Genomic DNA, 17,941 nt, shown 5'->3' with positions numbered 1-17,941 from the left:
ATACAGGAAGGGAGGGGGGTGAAAATACAGGAAGGGAGGGGGGTGAAAATACAGGAAGGGAGGGGGGTTGTGAAAATACAGGAAGGGAGGGGGGGTGAAAATACAGGAAGGGAGGGGGGTGAATATACAGGAAGGGAGGGGTGGTGAAAATACAGGGAGGGGGGTGGTGAAAATACAGGGAGGGGGGGGTGGTGAAAATACAGGGGGGGTGAAAATACAGGGGGGGGGGTGAAAATACAGGGGGGGGGTGAAAATACAGGGAGGGGGGTGAAAATACAGGGAGGGGGGTGAAATACAGGGAGGGGGGTGAAAATACAGGGAGGGGGGGTGTAAATACAGGAAGGGAGGGGGGTGTAAATACAGGAAGGGAGGGGGGTGTAAATACAGGAAGGGAGGGGGGGGAATATACAGGAAGGGAGGGGGGGAATATACAGGAAGGGAGGGGGGGAATATACAGGAAGGGAGGGGGGTGAAAATACAGGAAGGGGGGTGAAAATACAGGAAGTGGGTGAAAATACAGGAAAGGGGGTGAAAACACAGGAAAGGGGGTGAAAACACAGGAAAGGGGGGGAAAACACAGGAAAGGGGGTGAAAACACAGGAAAGGGGTGACGAAAACAAGGAAAGGGGGTTGTAACAACACAGGCAAGGGGTGTAAACACAGGAAAGGGGGTTTGGTGAAAACACAGAAACGAGGGGTGTGAAAACACAGAAAGGGGTGAAAACAACAGGAAAGGGCGTTGTGAAAACACAGGGAAAGGGGGTGAAAACACAGGAAAGGGGTGAAAACACAGGAAAGGGGTGAAAACACAGGAAAGGGGGTGAAAACACAGGAAAGGGGGTGAAAACACAGGGGGGGGTGTGAAAACAAGTGAGGGGGTGAAAACACAGGAGGGGGGGTGATGAAAACAACCGGAGGGGGGTGAAAACACGGGTGGGGTGACAACCCGGGGGGTGAAAACACAGGGGGGGGTGAAAACACAGGGGGGGGGTGAAAACACAGCTGGGGGGAAACACAGGAGGGGTGAAAACACAGGGGGGGGTGAACACACAGGGGGGGGTGAACACACAGGGGGGGTGAAAACACGGGGGGGGGTGAAAACACGAGGGGGGGGTGAAAACACGGGGGGGTGAAAACACAGGGGGGGTGAAAACACAGGGGGGGTGAAAACACAGGGGGGGGGTGAAAACACTGGGGGGGGGTGAAAACACTGGGGGGGGGTGAAAACACGGGGGGGGGGTGAAAACACGGGGGGGGTGAAAACACGGGGGGGGGGGTGAAAACACGGGGGGGTGAAAACACGGGGGGGGTGAAAACGGGGGGGGGTGAAAGCACAAGGGGGGTGAAAACACAGGGGGGGGTGAAAACACAGGGGGGGTGAAAACACAGGGGGGGTGAAAACACAGGGGGGGGGTGAAAACACAGGGGGGGGTGAAAACACAGGGGGGGGGTGAAAACACAGGGGGGGGGGTTGAAAACACAAGGGGGGGTGAAAACACAAGGGGGGTGAAAACACAGGGGGGGTGAAAACACAGGGGGGGGTGAAAACACAGGGGGGGGGTGAAAACACAGGGGGGGGTGAAAACACAGGGGGGGTGAAAAAACAGGGGGGGTGAAAACACAGGTGGGGGTGAAAACACAGGGGGGGAACACAGGGGGGGGTGAAAACACGGGGGGGGGGGGTGAAAACACGGGGGGGGGGGTGAATACACGGGGGGGTGAAAACACGGGGGGGTGAAAACACGGGGGGGGTGAAAACACGGGGGGGTGAAAACACGGGGGGGGGGGGTGAAAACACGGGGGGGGGGGGTGAAAACACGGGGGGGGGGGGGTGAAAACACGGGGGGGGGGGGGAAACACGGGGGGGGGGTGAAAACACGGGGGGGGGGGTGAAAACACAGGAAGGGGGGGTGAAAACACAGGAAGGGGGGTGAAAACACAGGACGGAGGGTGAAAACACAGGACGGGGGGTTAAAACACAGGAAGGGGGGTTAAAACACAGGAAGGGGGGTTAAAACACGGGAACGGGGGTTTAAAACACGGGAACGGGGTTAAAACACGGGAAAGGGGGTGAAAACACAGGAAAGGGGGTGAAAACACAGGAAAGGGGGTGAAAACACAGGAGGGGGGGGGTGAAAACACAGGAGGGGGGTGAAAACACAGGAGGGGGGTGAAAACACAGGGGGGGTGAAAACACAGGGGGGGGGTGAAAACACAGGGGGGTGAAAACACAGGGGGGGTGAAAACACAGGGGGGGTGAAAACACAGGGGGGGGGTGAAAACACAGGGGGGGGTGAAAACACAGGGGGTGTGAAAACACGGGGGGGTGAAAACACAGGGGGGGGTGAAAACACAGGGGGGGTGAAAACACAGGGGGGGTGAACACATGGGGGGGGGTGAAAACACGGGGGGGGGTGAAAACACGGGGGGGGTGAAAACACGGGGGTGTGAAAACACGGGGGGGGTGAAAACACGGGGGGTGAAAACACAGGGGGGGGGTGAAAACACGGGGGGGGGGGTGAAAACACAAGGGGGGTGAAAACACAGGGGGGGGTGAAAACACAGGGGGGTGAAAACACAGGGGGGGGTGAAAACACAGGGGGGGTGAAACACAGGGGGGGGAACACAGGGGGGGTGAAAACACGGGGGGGGGAACACAGGGGGGGTGAAAACACGGGGGGGGTGAAAACACGGGGGGGTGAAAACACGGGGGGGGTGAAAACACGGGGGGGGGTGAAAACACGGGGGGGTGAAACACGGGGGGGGGTGAAAACACGGGGGGGGGGGTGAAAACACGGGGGGGGGGTGAAAACACAGGGGGGGTGAAAACACAGGAAGGGGGGTGAAAACACAGGAAGGGGGGGTGAAAACACAGGAAGGGGGGGTGAAAACACAGGAAGGGGGGGTGAAAACACAGGAAGGGGGGTTTAAAACACAGGAAGGGGGGTTAAAACACGGGAACGGGGGTTAAAACACGGGAACGGGGGTTAAAACACGGGAACGGGGGTTAAAACACGGGAAGGGGGGTGAAAACACGGGAAGGGGGTGAAACACGGGAAGGGGGTGAAAACACGGGAAGGGGGGTGAAAACACGGGAAGGGGGGTGAAAACACAGGAAAGGGGGGTGAAAACACAGGAAAGGGGGGGTGAAAACACAGGAAAGGGGGGGTGAAAACACAGGAAGGGGGGGGGTGAAAACACAGGAAAGGGGGGGTGAAAACACAGGAAAGGGGGGGTGAAAACACAGGAAAGGGGGGGTGAAAACACAGGAAAGGGGGGGGGGGGTGAAAACACAGGAGGGGGGGTGAAAACACAGGAAAGGGATGGTGGAAACACAGGAAAGGGGGGGTGAAAACACAGGAAAGGGGGGGTGAAAACACAGGAAAGGGGGGGTGAAAACACAGGAAAGGGGGGGGTGAAAACACAGGAAAGGGGGGGTGAAAACACAGGAAGGGGGGGTGAAAACACAGGAAAGGGGGGGTGAAAACACAGGAAAGGGGGGGGTGAAAACACAGGAAAAGGGGGGGGTGAAAACACAGGAAAGGGGGGGGGTGAAAACACAGGAAAGGGGGGGTGAAAACACAGGAAAGGGGGGGGTGAAAACACAGGAAAGGGGGGGGTGAAAACACAGGAAAGGGGGGGGGGTGAAAACACAGGAAAGGGGGGGGTGAAAACACAGGAAAGGGGGGGGTGAAAACACAGGAAACTTTTAAAACCCTGAGCCACTGGGGAGAGTGGGAGAAAACCCAATAAACTTTCATTTGGATTGAGAATTCCTCTGCACACTGATACAATCCGACACTGTAACACATGGGAAATGTTTCCTGCTGGAGGAATGCTCTTTAAATATTAAAACAGCAAAGGCTGATACTGACTGGGGGGAGTGTTAGTTTCAATGCTGGGGGACCGGAGAGACAATAAACAAAATAAATAAATAACCCCCCTCCCTCCCCCAAGACTGAAAGGCCCTGATTGTTGCCCCCAGGAGTGCTGTCTTTAACAATATCCGCCGTCGCCAAGACGGAACTGAGGAGGCCGATTGTTGTTTCAATATTATACACACATCGATACATCAGTGAAATTACAAATCATTGCAACCGGCCCGAGCCACAGAGAAGGGGGGTTTAAACCCCCCTCCAGGACAGCTCTGCTTCCTGTTGTAAAGCGGAGAGCCCCTCGGAGCTGTAGCTTTGACAAAGCGCTGATTGTCCCCAGTGATCTCCCCTCTCCCTCCCGTTTTCTACTCACCCTGCGCTCCAGAGAGAGGGAGACTCTCACTCCCCACAAGCGGCCCCCTCGCTGCTCCTGCAACCACTCTGACCAAGTTTGTCGGCGGCAGGCAGGGAGAATGTACTTCCCTCCTCTCTATCTTCGGCGTCGAGGTCAACAGATAGAAATGGAGATGGAAAGGACTCAGAGAGGATCTGGCAACACACACACACACAGGGAGAGAGAGCAATGCAGCTTCCTAGTGGAGATCCGGCAGAAATGCAGCTCCTGCACGAATAATTGAACCAGGCGGGATTAGCAAAAGATTCTGGTTTATTGAGCACTGATTTATTAAACACTGGAAAAAAACTGATTTATTAAGCACTTGCGAAAGCTCTGGTTAATTAAACGCTGCAGAACACTATATTAAACCTTGGTTTATTAAATAACGCAAAAACTCTTGGTTTATTTCGTCTGTGCGCCCTTAACAAGGTCTAGCTCTTTTAAAATTAGTTTTATTAAATTTCCCAGTTTATTATTGCAGTATAATTTTTCAGATATTGTACATGCTGCATTGAATGCCTTTGCTTTGGTTTCTTAAGAGATCCAATTTGATATGGTAATCAAGATTTTCTTTGTTTTTAAGATTTATTTATCTCACTAAAGAATGAAATGCCAGGTTTATCTTTAGGGTGGCCGCATTTATTGCCCTTCCCGAGGAGCACTGATCTGAGAAGATAATGTTGGACCTTCTCCTTAAATCACAGCAGGGTCTCTGCTGTTGATAATCCCAGAGTGGCCTGAGGTCAGGAATCTGGGCAGCACAACGGCACAGTGGTTAGCACTGCTGCCTCACAGCGCCAGGGTTCGATTCGGGCTTTGGATGTCTGTCTGTGTGGAGTTTGCACTTTCCCCCCGTGTCTGCGTGGGTTTCCTCCCAGTGCTCTGGTTTCCTCCCACAGTCCAAAGATGTGCGGATAATGTTATGGGGATAGGGTGGGGGGTTTAGGTAGGGTGCTCTTTCAGAGGGTTGGTGGAGATTTGATGGGCAGAATGGTCTCCTTCTGCACTGTAGGGATTATATGGACAAGACAACAACAATGAAGGAAGGGTGATTATATATCTAAGTGAATCATTTTGGTAGGAGCATTGATATGGGGCAACATGAAATAAAGGGTCAATTCTTAAGGGTGCATTGATAGAGGGACCTGTGTGTACATGTGCATAAATCAATGAACGTGGCAGGACAGAATGAAGAGTGGTGAATAAGGCATGTGGGGTCCTGGGTTTTATAAATAGAGGCATAGAATACAAAACATAGGAACTTAGGTTCAGAAGTCGGCAATTCAGCCGTTCGAGTCTGCTCCGCCATTCAATCAGATCAGGGCTGATCTCTTCCTGGTCTCAAATCCACCTCCCCACCTGCTGCCCATATCCCTGTAACCCGTTTTTTAAATCAAAAATATATCTATCTCCTTCTTGAAACATTTAATGAGGCAGACTCCACCGCACTGTGGGGCAACGAGTTCTACAAATTCACCACCCTCTGCAAGAAGTAGTTCCTCCTCATCTCAGCTCTAAATCTACCGCCTCTCAACCTATATCTGTGACCTCTCGTTCTAGATTTCTCCACAAAGGGGACCATTTGATCAACGTTTACTTTATCAATCTCTTTTAGTATTTTATATACCTCGATCAAATCTCCTCTCATTGTTCTAAACTCCGGCGAGTATAAGCCCAAACTGTATAATCTCTCCTCATACGTCAACCCTTTCAACCCCAGAATCAATCTGGTGAACCTCCTCTGAACTGCCTCCAATGCCACCACATCCTCCCTCAAATAAGGAGACCCAAACTGGACACAATGCTCCAGATGTGGTCTCACCAATACCCTGTACAATTGCAACAATACTTCTCTACTTTTATACTCCAGTCCTTTTGCAATAAATGCTAACATTCCATTTGCCTTTTTAATTACATGCTGTACTTCCAGTGACGGCGGGCGGGAGGCAGCCACGCAACTGAGGGCTCCTGCTCGGGAACGGCATTTTGGGGGTTTTAAGCCCGGTCCCAGGGTCCACGGTCACATAAAAAGCAGGCAGAAGGCACGGAGAAGGCACAGAGGAGGCACAGCAGAAGAGGATGTCCAGGATCAGTAAGAAGACGGCCGTTAAAAAGACAGCTGAGGGTCCACCAGGGAATGGAGAGGTCACCACGGGGTCACCAAGGAAAAAGGAGGCTGGAGCACCAGGGGAGGCCGCATTGCCTACGGCTGAAGAGATAACCAAGGTGATGGCTGCAGAATTCGAAAGGCAGTTTACAAAACACTTGGAGGCGATGAGGAAGGAGATGAGGGAGGTTTTGAGTGTGCTGGTGGAGGAGGCGATTTCCCCGGTGACGACGGCGGTGGCGAGTGCAGTGGCGGAGGTGCGGGAGCAAGGGGAGGCGCTGAAGGTAATGGAGGACGGTGGTGCAGCACGGTGATCAACCTACCTCGATGGGGAAGGAGATGCAGAAGGTGATGGAGATTAACAAGGATCTACGAGGCAAAATGGAAGGCCTGGAAAATAGATCCAGACGACAGAATTTGAGGATTGTGGGGCTGCCCGAAGGAGTTGAAGGGCCGAGGCCGACTGAGTATTTTGCTGCGATGCTGGCGAAACTATTGGGGGAGGGGGAGGATCCCTCCCGTTATGAACTGGATCGGGCTCATCGGTCGTGGAGGCCTATACCAAAGGCGAGTGAGCCGCCAAGGGTAGTGACTCTGTGCTTCCGTAGGTACAGTGTGAAGGAGAAGGTCCTGTGCTGGGCCAAGCAGAAGCGGGTGGTGCAGTGGGCTGGAGCTGGTATACGTGTATACCAGGACTTTACGGTGGAGCTGGGGAGGAGGCGGGCTGCTTTCAACCGGGTGAAGAGGGCATTGTACATTAGCAAGGTGCAGTGCGGCATTGTATATCCAGCGAAGCTGAGGGTGACTTATAAGCTCAAGGACTTTTATTTTGGAACGGCGGAGGCAGTGGAGGAGTTTGCGAAGGCAGAAGGACTGTGGCAGAACTGAGAAATTGAGAAATGGCCATGTGCCGATGTAACCTCAGGACTGTAGTTTCTTCTTTTTTGTTTCACTGCGTGCGGGTGTATGGGCTAAAGGAGCCAATGGTGTATATATTTGGACAAGGGAGGTGATGGGACTTTCACTCGAAGTGAGGGCTCTTTGGGGTGTGGGTGGATATGCGGGGTGTGTGTGCTAAAAGGGGATTTCTGGGCTTTCCTGGGGCCGGGCAAGGGGAAAGAGACCCGGGCGGGGCCTCCGCGCTGGCCGGTTTAAACCGGCCAGTGAACGGGAGTGAGGTAGGGGGAGGAGCTGCGGCCATCGGAGCCTGGCAGAACAGGGTCCGAGTGGTCTAGCCGGAATGGAAAGTTGGGGGGAAGGAACCGAGGTTGGGGGGAGGGGTTTTACATGAGGCAGTGGACAGGAGGAGTTGGAGAAGGGGGGGGGGGGGGGTTTACAACTCTTGGGTATCACGTACGGCACTCTTTCAGAGGTTGGACGGCGTTGAGTGTGGGGGTGGGGGGTGGGTGGGGGGAGTGGACTCTATGGTGACCATGGGCGGTCCCGGACTCCTTTTTTCTTTTTTTTTCCTTTGTTTTTTGTTTCCACCATGGGAGGGTTTGTTTTATTGGATGCATATATTGACAGGTGGGCCGTTGTTTGGGGTGGTGGGAGGATGGGATCGTTGTTATTGTTAAGGGGATTGATTTTGTATTTGTTACCATTTACTGTTTGTGGGCGGGTGTAAATTTTGGAGGAAAATGTGAAAATGGAGAATAAAAACATTTATAAAAAAAAATAATTACACGCTATACCTGCACACCAACTTTCTGCGATTCATGAACAAAGACACCCAGATCCCTCTGCCCAGATGCATCTTGAATCTTCTTTCCATTTAGATAATAATTTGCCTTTCGATTTTTTCAGCCAAACTGGATAACCTCACACTTATCTACATTAAACTCCATCTGCCAAACTTTGGCCCAATCTCCAAGCCTATGTATATCTGTCTGTAAAATCTTTATCTCCAGGGGCAGCATGGTGACACAGTGATTCACACTGCTGCCTATGTATTGCTATATTTATCTGGTTATAAATACAGCGGTCAATATGGTCGCCTTCCTTAATCCTAATTATGTTTTGCTGTAGAGTCGCCAGGTATCTTTCGATACCGCCACAAGGTTCAAACCCGAATACTGATCAAAGAACCAATGCACCAGTTAGTTAGTTCAAAGTCAATACTATTTATTTACACACACGATAATATCTACTCATGCACAAAATACCATAAACTAAACTATCTCTAACGCTAATGCCTATACTTAACTTCGGGTGCCCACTCAGTCAGAGGAACAATGGCCGTTGTTCGGATCTGAGGCTGTTGGGTACGAAGGGGTAACAGGAGAACAGCTAAGGTCGTCCATCTGATGGCGAGCGTTGAACTTGGACTTACTGCTTCTGATGATGCTGGTGGACGGGTCTCTCTGCTTTGAGAGACGAGTCCAAGAGAGCGATTCTCTCTCGGGGGCTTCTTCTTATACCTGAAGGGGCTTCGCGCGCTTTTGGACGGGCCTTGAACCTGGCCCCGATTAATTGGGCCGCATCTTGATCACTCGTATGATCTTGACCAATTAAAGGTGTGGGTGCCCTGATGGCTGGGCGTGTCCTAGGTGGCCGTTGGCCTTGCTTTGTTTGTGTCTTTCTGGCGCCGGGTGTCTGCAATAGGATCGGTTACTTGAATGTCATTCCTTTGTTCCCGGAGATGGGCCTTCAATATGCTAATTACCTTACAGTTTCAGTCTCGTCTGGGAGTTGCTTTCTCAATACGCATTCAGGGTCTGTGCCTGCTTGCTTTCCTAACATTGTCCATATTTCCCCACAGTCATTGCAATCATCCATTTTGTATTCTGGAAGTGGCCATCCCAGATGGCTACCTATGGCACTGAAGATCCAGGTTCGATCCCGACCCTGGGTCACTGTCTGTGTGGAGTTTGCACATTCACCCCGTGTCTGCGTGGGTCTCACCCCCACGACCCAAAGATGTGCAGGGTAGGTGAATTGGCCACGCTAAATTTCCCCTTCATTGGAAAAAAATAATTGGGTACTCTAAATTTTAAAAAAATCTTTATCTCCTCTTCCCTGCCTGCTTTTCCCACCTATTTTAGTATAATCTGCAAATGTTGCTATGTTACACTCTGTCCCTGCTTGCAGATCATTTATATAGATTGTGAACCGTGGAGGTCCGAGGACTGACCCCTGCGGTGATAAAGCAAGGTGATTTGTAGAACACTGATTCAGCCTCAACTGGAATATTGTGTCCAGTTCTGAGCACCATCACTTGGGCAGCACGGTGGCTCAGTGGTTAGCATTGCTGCCTCACAGCTCCAGGGAATTGGGTTCAATTCTGGCCTTGGGTGATTGTCTGTGTAGTGTTTGAACCTTCTCCCCGTTCTGTGTGGGTTTCCTCTGGGTGCTCCGGTTTCCTTTCACAGTCCAAAGATGTGCACGTTAGGTGGATTGGCCGTGCTAAAGTATCCAAAAGGTTAGATGGGGTTACTGGGTTTCGGGGATAGGATGGAGGTGTGGGCTTAAGTAGCATGCTCTTACCAAGGGCTGGTGCAGACTCAGTGGGCCGAATGGACTCCTCCTGCACTGTGGGGCTCTATGAAAGAACCAAAACATTGGAGAGAGTGCAAAAAAAGATTCACCAGAGGGTTGAGGAGCTTCAGTTATGCGGATAGACTGGAGAATCTGGGACTTCTGTCCTTGGAGGAGAGAAATCGGAGAGGCGACGCAATAGAGGTATTCAAAATCACAAGGGGTCCGGAGAGCGGACAGGGAGAAATTGTTGCCATTGATGGAAGGATCAAGAGACAGAGGGCACAGATTTTGGCAAAGGAAACCATGGGGACATGTGGAAAACGTTTTACGCGGGTGAGTGGTTAGGATCCGCAATGCAGTGCCTGAGTGTGGGGACGGAAGGTTCAATTGAGGATTTCAAACAAGAATCAGATAATTATCTGAAGAGATATATTGTGAAGGGTTGCGGGGCAACGGTGTGGAAGTGGGACAAGGTGAGTTACTCTTGCAGAAAGCCAATGCAGGCACGCCCGGTATGTTTGTACGGCTGGAAAAATAGTTCGGTTTTGAAGTTAACAATCCATTCAACGACCTGAGCTGATGCAGTGCGGAGAGTTGTGATGTCACCAGGAATGGATCTCTCGGGGCAGGTGTGTGATAGTTTGACTGGGACACCCAAAGTCATCCTCCAGCGGTTGAGGGTTGCCCAGGTTATCCATGGAATGTTGAAACCTGGGCCTTCACCAGTTGGGCCAGTTCCCAGGTTGTGGCTGGTGATGTTTGCAGCCAACCAAGAAGTGCGCCATCGGTCAGTGGAGCCCTGATCAGTTTGTGGAGTGCGGAGTATGTTCCAGCAGGCTGTGAGATTTCACATGTGGGGCTTTTGGAGATCCTATATCAGTGGAAGCGCTTTGTTGGCCGACATTCCTTGAGGGAGATGTTTACCCTCAGATGATGGGGCCGAATGGCCTCCTTTTGTGCTGTAACCATTATTCAATTTAAGGGAAATGCAAGTGGAAGTGAGGCATGCGTGGTTCAAAGTCTTTCTCTCCCTTTCATAAAAAAATAATCCTTTACTGTAACACATTTTTTCCAAAAGGATTTTACCCCCTGGGCCAGCCCCCTCCTTCTTTTTTTAAAATAAATTTAGAATACCCAATTGATTTTTTCCAATTAAGGCATGATTTAGGGTGGCCAATCCACCTAGCCTGCACATCTTTGGGTTGTGGGGGGGGAGGAGACCCACGCAGTCACAGGGAGAATGTGCAAACTTCACACGGACAGTGACCCAGAGCTGGGATTCAACCTGGGACCTCGGCGCCGTGAGACTGCAGGGCTAACTCACTGCGCCACCGTGCTGTCCTCCCCCTCCTTCAACCAACAGGTAAAGAAGTCCGTCTGTCCGGAATAAATGTAGGGGAAGACAGGTCTACATCACAGGACTACTTACATGGGCACTGCGATAACCTGATTCCTCATATGCCCTTTTGTTGGACATCAGTGAAATCAAACAGCGAGCTGTCTTTGGGACAGATGAGACTCAATCTACAGACCCACCAACCTAGGTAGAGCCCGGCACCAGCAGAAATCTTCAATGTGCCAGAGAGGGTGGTTCTCCTTTAAGAAGTTTGCCTTTAATTAGCACTTTTCATATCGAAAAACTCTCTCTGTGCTTCAGGAGCATAATCAGACCCAGGTTTGAGACTAAGCAACAGAAGACTTTAACGGTGTACTGGACACTCGGCTCAAGGTCAAGGCCTCAGTCTTTGAGTCCCTCAAGGGTGGCAAAGGCAGTTTTGGCCTTCATGGAGCAGATGGGGTGGGGGGAGACCCATGGAGATTTTTACATCCAAAGGAGAAGGATTTTTCTTTTTTTCTCTCAGGTACATCAGGTCTACTCTCAGACTGACTATTTTGTGGTGGGTAGGTCTCTGCTTCCGGGAGTGGTGGGTGCGGGGTCTTTGGCAATCGTTATTTCAGATCATGCTGCACATTTTGTGGATTTGATGCTGGAGGCGGGCCCCGCTCAGCGCCCCCTGGAGGTTGGTTAGGACGTTGTTGGTGGATGAGGAATTCTGAGTGGGTTTCCTCCGGCATTGGGGAGTCCACTGAGTTTAATAGGAGTGAGGAGATTTTGCCTTCCATGTTGCGGGAGGCTCTGAAGGTGGTCACTAGAGGGGAAATAATCTCTTATAAGGCGTGTAAAGAGAAGAGTAAAAGGGTGGATAGGCAGAGGTTGGCGGAGGCCACCCTGGAGGTGGATCACCAATACTCGCTTACCCCGATGTCGGAGCTGTTTGCAAGCAGGACTAAATTGCAGTTGATATTTGGGCTGCTTTTGATGGTTCGCGCCGTGCACCAGCTGTGACACTCGAAGGGCGGGGTGGGTTTTATGAGCATGGGGAGAGACCAGCCGCCTGTTAGCGCACCAGCTGAGGCAGCCTCTCGGTAATTAGTGTAGGTGAAAGCCTCAAGTGGCAAGTTAGTCTCCGCCCCAGGTAAGGTCAGCAAATATTCCGAGGCTTTTTATCAGAGCCTTTATAAGTTGGAATCCCCGGAGAATGGGTTGTCCATGATGGAATTTTTGCCTGTCTATCCCAGTTGTAGAACAGGCGAGAAGGGAAGAGTTGGGGTCCCCATTGAGGTCATGAAATGCATGGGTTTGATGCAGTTGGGTAAGGTACCAGGCCCAGATGGATTCCTAATTTTACAAGAAATCTGTGGGTCAGCTGGTCCTATTGTTGTTCGAGATGTTCAACCATTCCATGTCCCGGACGATTCATGCAGGCATCAATTTCTTTGATGTTAAAGAAGGATAAGGATCCGACAGAGTGTGGGTCGTATCGTCCTATTTCATTATTGATTGCAGAAGCAAAGTTGTTGCCGAAGGTTTTGGCCATGCGCTAGGAGCCCTGAGGTTACATCGGAGGAACAGACTGGGTTTGTTAAGGGCAGCCAGCTGTCAGCCAACATTGGGTGGTTGTTTAATGTCATTTTGTCCCCCCCTCTCCAGTCCCAGAGCCAGAAGTAATTATCTCAATGGATGCTGAAAGGGTGTTTGATAGGGTGGAGTAGTGGTATCTGCTCGAGATCCTTGGAAGGTTTGGTTTTGGACCTAGATTTATACCTTGGACCCAGCTTTTATTTGGAGCCCCCACCCCGAGCATTCATATGAATGCAGGAGCTCGATATATTTCCAGCTGGAGAGAGGTACGAGGCAGAGTTGTCCATTGTCCCCGCTATTGTCTGCCTTGGCAATTGAGCCTCTGGCAATAGCATTCATGTCATCTTTGAGGTGGAGGAGGATAAGGAGCATAGTGACTTTGTACATGGATACTTTGCTGTTGTATGTAAACAATTGCATTGAGAACTTTTCAATCTAACATGTAAAACTATACCACACAGGAAATACAATTCCAGACTCAACCACCAGAATTTACCACCCCGACCCACACCAAAAAAAGAAAATTAACCAAGACAAAACCAGAACGCCCCCGCAACATCTGGCTTTGACCAGCTCCCTGAAATAGAAATGAAAGGTTGCCATTTCGAGTAGAACCCTTCTACCGGCCTCCTCATGATATACTTGACCTTTTCTAAATGCAAAAACTCCATAAGGTGACTTAACCAAGATGAAGCACTGGGCGGAACCAGAGTCCTCCACCCAAACAGAACTTGCCTTCCAGTGTCGAGGAAATAATGAAGCTGCTTAGGAGTGTTGGCTCCTTCCCGGGACATTAATTGAACCTGGGCAAAAGTGAATACTATCCGGTGAATCTCCCAGGGAGGGGAGCCAATCTGGGGAACTTACCTTGTCGTCTGGTCAGGTCCAGCTTCCATTAGCTGGGAATCCGAGGCGGCCTATGATTGGGCCTCACTCCACAAACTAAATGTTGCGGGTCTGCGAAATGGGGTCAAGTCTGACTTGAAGTGGGAAAGCCCCCCTCTCCCCCTGGTGGGCAGGGTCCAATCGGTAAAGATGAATATCCTCACAAAGTTTTTATTTTTGATGGTGTCTCCCAGTTTACCTTCCCAAATCTTTCTTTGTGAAAATCAATATTTGGGTGGGCAAGACTCCACGGATTTGTAGGGTAGTATTTACAGAGGGAAAGAAAAAGGGGGAGATGGCTAGCGTTGCACAATCTATTTTATTAGTATTTGGAAATACATTGAAAAGATACGGCGGGGGGGGGGGGGTTAAGGGTACAGAGTCCATATGGGGGTGGGTGGAGGGGAGTGTCTGTCGAGGCACTAGTTTGAGGGCCTTGGTTATTGGTCTGCTTCCATCTCCCCTGCAAAGTGGACTTCAAGTCTGGTGGTGGCCGCCGTTTGGAGAATATGGAGACAGTTAAGGCAACATTTCAAGCTGGGTGTCATGGTGATGTTAGCCCCCATTGTGTGTGAACCAGTGCTTTGGTCCAGTGGTTTCGCACTCGCCATTTGGAGCATGTGGGGAGGAGGGGTTGGAGCTTTCCGGGGACATGTCTATAGAAGTGAAGTTTGCTGGTTTTGAGGAGCGGTTGGGTAAATTCCAGCTTCCGAGAACTACTCTGTTTCGTATTATCAGGTGTGTAACCTTTTGTGAAAGGAGGTTCTTTCCTTCCCCTTAGCACCCTCGCCCTCTTTGATGGATAGAGTTTGTTCGGCGGTTGAGTTCGGGGAGGCGAAGATATTGGATATTTATAGTCAGCTTGTGTTGATGGAGCAAGCTCCGGTGGATGTGGTTAAAGGAAAGTGGGAGAGGGAGCTGTGCCTTGGTTTTGATTGGGGGGGCGGGGCCAGGGGGTGTGGAGTGAGGCTTGACACAGGGTCAACTCCACCTCCGCACGTGCTCAGTTCACCTTGATTCAGTTCAAGGTGGTGCATAGGGCACATCAGACCAGGGCACAGATGAGTGGGTTTTTTTTCTGGAAGTAGGTGCGAGTATTGTTCATGGGGTCCAGGGAATCACAAGCATACGTTCTTGCCTTGCCCTGAACGTGTGAGCTTTAGGGTCTCCTTCTTCAGCACCATGTCCGGAATTCTTGGGATTGAGTTGGAGCCTTGCCCATTGGTGACTATTTTTGGGGTCTCACACTCTCCGGCGCCGCAGACAGGGTCGAGGCGGATGCTCTGGCCTTCACTTTGCTAATAGCCGGAAGGCAAGTTCTGTTTGGGCGGAGGACTCTGGTTCCGCCCAGTGCTTCATCTTGGTTAAGTCACCTTATGGAGTTTTTACACTTAGAAAAGGTCAAGTATATCATGAGGAGGCCGGTAGAAGGGTGCTACTTGAAATGGCAACCTTTCATTTCTATTTCAGGGAGCTGGTCAAAGCCAGATGTTGCGGGGGGGGTTCTTGTTTTGTCTTGGTTGATTTTTTTTTGGTGTGGGTGGGTGGGGGGGTTGTGGTTGAGTCTGGAATTGTATTTCCTGTGTGGTATAGTTTTACATGTTAGATTGAAAAGTTCTCAATACAATTGTTGGTACAGCAGTTAGCACTGCTGCCTCACGGTGCTGAGGACCCGGGTTCGTTCCAGCCCCGTGTCACTGTCTGTGTGGAGTTTGCACATTCTCCCCGGGTCTGTGTGGGTCTCACCCCCACAACCCAAAGATGTGCAGGTTAGGTGAATCGGCCACACTAAGTTGCCCCTTAATTGGAAAAAAAAGAATTGGGTACTCTAAACTTTTTTTTAAAAGTCCTCGACCCTTCAGATTCAGAGAGATGAGAGCTGCCAATCGAGCCATGGTTGACACCATTTGATGGTTACCTTTTAAACTTTTAATCTTGCAGCTAGGAATGTAACAATGCATCCTCCAAACCAGCTCTTAGAACTGTGCATGCATCATATCACTATTGCCTTGTTTAGTCTCAATTTACACAACATCCAGTGAAATCCTCCTCCTATTGTGGATAACGTTACTGAAGCATTTAAACAACTTCCAACAATAATATTTGACATCTGTTCCCTTTTGCAATAAAAAAAATTAAATATTAAATGTAAATTAGGGCAGCAGGGTAGCATGGTGGTTAGCATAAATGCTTCACAGCTCCAGGGTCCCAGGTTCGATTCCCGACTGGGTCACTGTCTGTGTGGTGTCTGCACGTCCTTCCCTTGTGTGCGTGGATTTCCTCCGGGTGCTCCGGTTTCCTCCCACAGTCCAAAGATGTGCGGGTTAGGTGGATTGGCCATGCTAAATTGCCCGTAGTGTCCTAATAAAAGTAAGGTTAAGGGGGGGTTGTTGGGTTACGGGTATAGGGTGGATACGTGGGTTTGAGTAGGGTGATCATGGCTCAGCACAACATTGAGGGCCGAAGGGCCTGTTCTGTGCTGTACTGTTCTATGTTCTATGTTCTATGAAACAAAAATGATTTAAGGAAAACATATCAACTTTTCAGAATCAGTTTGTCCACTGTTTGAACAATGCTCCATTCTGCTCAGAAAAGGCTGCCTTATGTTGCCCACAATGTCCATATTTGGTTTACGATAGTCTTGCCAATCACAGCCACTGAACTCACCTCCCTGGCTTTTAGTTGTTCATGTTAACACATTTTAAATTTTCTCGACCACTGAAATCGTATGATTCCAAAGTGTTTGTAAAAATATTTGCCTGATGGCAGCACGGTGGCGTGGTGGTTAGCACTGTTGCCTCAACAGCGCTAAGGTCCCAGGTTTGATCCCGGCTCTGGGTCACTGTCTGTGTGGAGTTTGCACATTCTCCCTATGTTTGCATGGGTTTCACCCTCATAACCCAAAGATGTGAAGGCTAGATGGATTGGCCTCGATAAATTGCCCCTTAATTGGAAAAAAGAATTGGGTACTTTAAATTTAAATTTAAAAAAAAATTTGCTTGAAAGTGTAACATTTTCTTTTAAAGATTCACCAACAAACATTCAAATCCTCCACCACCGAAGAACAGTGGCAGCCGTGTTACCATCTACAAGGTGCACTGCAGTAACTCGCCAAGGTTCCTTTGACAGCACATTCCCAGCCCATGATTGCTACCACCTGGAAGGACAGAGCAGCAGATACCTGGGAACCCCACCACCTGGATGTTCCCCACCAAGACACTCATCATCCGGACTTGGAAATATATCACCGTTCCTTCACTGTCGCTGGGGCAAAATCCTGGAACTCCCTCCCTAACAGCACTAAGGATGTACCTACTCCCCAGGGACTGCAGCGGTTCAAGAAGGCAACTCACCACCAACTTCTGAAGGGCAAATAGGGATGGGCAATAAATGCTGCCCTAGCCCACGACGCCCACATCCCTTAAATTAATTTTTAAAGAATTTATTGGTACATAAACTCATACTGAAATGTGTGTATTCAAAATGGAATTGGGGAATAGGCGGAAACGTTAAACTCAAAACATGACTAAAATTTAAAGGCGGCAATGTGCACGGTATTTTAACCAAAATCCTATTTCCCTGAACATTGGAACCGCGTGCAAGTGAATTTTTATTTTAAATTTTGTTTTATTCCCCCATTAAGGGGCAATTTTAGCGTGGCCAATCCACCTACCGTGCACATCTTTTGGGTTGTGGGGGTGAAACCCAAGCAAACACGGGGAGAACGTGCAAACTCCACACGGACAGTGACCCGTGGCCGGGATCGAACCCGGGACCTCGGTGCCACGAGGCAAAGTAAGTGAATTTATTAGGTCCCGAAACAAGTTCATTGCCTGCTGCCTCAGTGTGATTCTATCCTCATTAAATGGACAATGGGCAGGGGCAGCACGGTGGCAGTGGTTAGCACCGCTGCCTCACGGCGCCGAGGAACCGGGTTCGATCCCGGCCCTGGGTTACTGTTCTCCCCGTCTCTGCGCATGTCTCACCCCCACAACCCAAAGATGTGCAGGGTAGATGGATTGGCCATGCTAAAATTGCCCCTTAATTGGAAAAAAAAGAATTGGGTACTCTAAATTTATTTTTAAAAACCGGGAATGGACAGGATGCTCAACGGAGATAAATGCTAAAGTTCAAATCATTATGCTGCACCCTTATTACTGGACAGGATAAAATGCATTGGTGCGCAACTTCAGGGTCACGCCTCCAGGCGACCAAACTTGGGAGCCGAGCCACTCCTTTTCTAGGATCGCCAACCATCCAGGATTGGCCTGGTG

The 17,941-nt window shown here is 50.3% G+C and overlaps 1 protein-coding gene across 1 annotated transcript in view; it reads right to left on the bottom strand.

Annotated features, from left to right (window-relative positions):
- Nucleotides 1-4,476, bottom strand: part of cuedc1b (CUE domain containing 1b) — a 150,203-nt gene extending 145,727 nt beyond the window's left edge. Inside the window, exon 1 of the mRNA XM_038813108.1 lies at nt 4,249-4,476. The gene's annotated coding sequence lies outside the window, so the exon portion shown is untranslated. The remainder of the gene's footprint in view (nt 1-4,248) is intronic.
- Between the last annotated feature and the right edge of the window lie 13,465 nt (nt 4,477-17,941).

This window comes from Scyliorhinus canicula, chromosome 12, assembly GCF_902713615.1.
Source record: "Scyliorhinus canicula chromosome 12, sScyCan1.1, whole genome shotgun sequence".
Classification (NCBI taxonomy): domain Eukaryota; kingdom Metazoa; phylum Chordata; class Chondrichthyes; order Carcharhiniformes; family Scyliorhinidae; genus Scyliorhinus; species Scyliorhinus canicula.
This window is presented reverse-complemented; position numbering and strand designations above follow the sequence as displayed.